General features: G+C 36.7%; 1 long non-coding RNA gene across 1 annotated transcript; it reads left to right on the top strand.

Moving 5' to 3' along the window:
* The first annotated feature begins 1,270 nt into the window (after positions 1-1,270).
* LOC108543715 (uncharacterized) lies at positions 1,271-3,725 on the top strand. The gene is made up of 2 exons (XR_001889651.1): positions 1,271-1,397; positions 1,484-3,725. It is a non-coding gene; the product is annotated as an uncharacterized LOC108543715 (long non-coding RNA).

Genomic DNA, 3,725 nt, shown 5'->3' with positions numbered 1-3,725 from the left:
TTAAAATGGTAGTGTTTTATGTAAGAACTTCTTTATGTTAAATTTGTCATACGTTGAGTAAAAAGAGCAAGTTTTACAAAATAGTATAGATAATACTCTTTCCCCCAAGCTGGACCCATCTTGAAAAATAATAATAAAGAGAAAACCCCAACCTACGTGTGCATGTGTATGCATAGAAAAAGGTAGGGATATACAGTAGACTCTTTAATAGTGCTTACTTCTGGCAAGGCACTTTTGTTTTTTTGTTTTTTGGCCTTATATACCTTTGTGATTTTATTTTTTTAAAATTATGGGCTTAAGTAATTTTTTAAAACACTGATAAAATTTTAGATAAAGTATTATAAAACTCTGCCTTCTCAGATATATATAAAAATCATGTATTTTGTTTTGTATTATTTTGGCTCTTAGTAATGTTCTTCTTAAAGAGTAAAATCTTTTCTGTTTCAAGGTTGCAAGTTGTCCTTTGCTAGGGAATGGGACCATGCTCCATTATCTCCTCTGCTTTCCAATTTATAAAGTACTAATGATGACCTAAAAGAATTAAGGTAGATAGTTTGGTTGTATTGTTTTCTTTGGTACCCTTGATTATTACTTTTTTTTAAGACAGAGTTTCGCTTTTTGTTGCCCAGGGTGGTCAAGTGATTCTCCTGTCTCAGCCTCCTGAGTAGCTGGAATGCCAGGCACCCGCCACCACACCCGGCTAATTTTTGTATTTTTAGTAGAGACGGGGCTTCAGCATGTTGGCCAGGCTGGTCTCAAACTCCTGAGCTGCCTCAGCCTCCCAAAGTGCTGGGATTACAGGTGTGAGCCACTGTGCCCAGCCACCCTTGATCTTAAAAATAAATTCTCCTGGCCAGGCGCAGTGGCTCACGTCTGTGATACCAGCACTTTGAGAGGCCAAGGTGGGTGGATCACGAAGTCAAGAGATCGAGACCATCCTGGCCAACATGGTGAAACCTTGTCTCTGCTAAAAAAAAAATAAAAAATCAGCTGGGTGTGGTGGCGCACACCTGTAGTCCCAGCTACTTGGGAGGCTGAGGCAGGAGAATTGCTTGAACCTGGGAGATGGAGGTTGCAGTGAGCCCAGATTGCGCCACTGCATTCCAGCCTGGCGACAGAGCAAGACTCCGTCTCAAAAAACAAAACAAAACAGACAATTCTGTTAAAATTCATCCTGAAATAGGTAAAACATTTCCAGAAATAAAAGAACTATTTCTGATTATTTTCAATGCTGTCCTTTGGGAGTGAATAATGATTAAGTATCAGATACCTTAAACCAAATTTCCTTAATAGAGCTTATGTTTGAATCAGTCCTTTGTGCCCAGAAAGCTAAAGCAGCACTCAATGGAGCTGATATATATGCTGGATGTTGCACACTAAAAATTGAATATGCACGGGTAAATATTTTTTTCAACACCCTACCAAAGAAATACTTATGCTTTGGATATACAGTTTGAACTTACATTATTTTCAATCTTAACAGCCAACTCGTCTAAATGTTATTAGGAATGACAATGACAGTTGGGACTACACTAAACCATATTTGGGAAGACGAGGTAGGTATTTTATGCATTTTAGAATGTACTTAATCTGCTGACAAATATTTATATGCAGTTAGATTCTTTTTTTCCTGAGATGAGCTAGTTCAAATGAAAACCTTGTTGATGAATGCTTTTGTTGCAAAAGGCCATGTAATGCTGGAAAATAACCTTGAACATTAGTGCCCCCTACTGGTATGTACTGAGCTATTTATATTTAGTTCAACAAGGAGCCCACACATTCAGGCACGCCCGCAGTTCAAGGACTTGCATTTCTCCAAGCAGCTCTCTCTCTTTGGAGGAGAGGAAACTGATTCAGAATATTCCTTACAAACTGCAAACTTGCACACTGCTTCTCTATGGAAAGGACTTTCCCCCAAGCTGGACGAGGCATTAAGAAGGATAGAGGACTCCAGCAGGCTGACTCTACACTTCATCATGCACAACATCGGCATCAGCAAAAAGCCCTCTGAAAAACTCAGACTCGCAATTCACCTTGACTGCATACTGCATGCACCATCACCCCAAGTTTTTAAAGGAGGACACTTAACAGTACTTCAGAATTGCATGGGATGAACACCATGATAGACTGTGCCCATTTATTCAAGTTGTATGTGTATATTGGTCTGATTTCCCTTAAGGTTTCAGTTGTAGAAATTAAGACTTTCCACTAACGGAAACTAGACTTCATCTGCAATGTTGTAAATCTTAATGCCCATTACTGTAACTGTTTGCAGCTTAGATTCAAATTGTTAATTGGCAAATAATGAGGACCAGTTTATTAACAGGTCTTGGGAATTGGTAACGCTCAACCAATCCACACAGATAGTAAAAATAAAAGGATTAGAAAGGTGCACAATTGCTGCACTTGTTTACTTTTTAAATTTTTTGTTTTTTTCTCAATTGTGGACACTGAACAGAAATTCTAACATAATGAAAAGGTGCATTATATGTGAAAGATGTTCTTCTGTGTGGTTTGATTTTTGTAAAGTGGCTGTTTATAAGTTGTCACTTTTGTAACAATTTAAGGTTATCACTGTGTCAATTTGTGTAACTAGAAATTTTGACATTTCAAATGTAGGTGAAAGTAACATGTCTGTTCAAGGTAGAATATATTTAAACTTGATAAATCTGAAAATAAGAGCATTTCATTTGAGATGCATCTTCACCTATAAGTGCTAGATTTCATGAGCATAAATTTGACTGATAAAATTGTTCAACTAACTGTGTAGCAATTCTGGAATATACAAATTAAAATGTGGATCTTGTAAAAACAAGGGGGCTGCAGTATTGGCTACATCTTAACTACAATATCAGTGTTTGAACCACACGTTGGAAAAACTCAAGATAAGTATGTCTGTAAAAGTCAGTGACTAGAAAAAAATTTTATGGCATACAATATATCTTGGGCAGTGGGTATTCTATAGTGCATGTACTCTAGCAACAAGAAAAAGACAATGTGATGATTGATCTTTTGCATGTTTGCATATTTAGGACTTCTACATGATTGGCTCCTTTAACTCTCAATTCCCAGGAAATGATCTTGCCTCATGCATGAAATTGCAAATAGATTTGTTTTGTAATGCAGCTTTGGCTAGACCCCATGTTTTTCACTACTTATGGAAATCTGCTTGGCCTAGCTAGGGTTGGTGCAGTTGATGTCAGTATTAGAAAGCAAATTCTTAGCACTCAAACAACAGGACAAGTGGTTGATGAGAAATCTCTCACTTCTGTCAATTTACAGGTTTTGACCACTCGGTTTTGGTTTTTAAAAAAAAAATCTCATTTGAAATAGTTTTGGTTGCGGTTTTCTCAGGGTCTCTTTAAACAGGTATAGATAAGCTTATTTTAATAGTGTTTACATTTATTCTTTTGAAAGGTCTGAAGTTTACACAAAGCCAGCTGAGGTTAGTTCTTCATATAATTCTGGTTGGTCAGATAAGTTTGGAAATGTGTAAGGTAGATCAGTGAATAGTGAATTATAATTAAAGCAAGTAAAAGAGTTTTAGTTTATGCTTTCAAGGAAATTTTTTTGTTTTCTAATTCCTTACAGATATTTGTCTTGCAAGACCGTAACAGTTTATGTTTTTGTTTCTGTAGAGCTCTTAGCTTACACTCAAGTTGATAGCTATTGAAACTGTTAGGTTGCTATCCCCAAATAAAGACCTTCATAAACTCTTTTTTACC

This window comes from Rhinopithecus bieti, unplaced genomic scaffold, assembly GCF_001698545.2.
Source record: "Rhinopithecus bieti isolate Rb0 unplaced genomic scaffold, ASM169854v2 scaffold_26143, whole genome shotgun sequence".
In the NCBI taxonomy this organism is placed as follows: Eukaryota; Metazoa; Chordata; class Mammalia; order Primates; family Cercopithecidae; genus Rhinopithecus; species Rhinopithecus bieti.
Note: the sequence above shows the minus strand (reverse complement) of the source record. Positions and strands in the feature narration are given on the sequence as shown.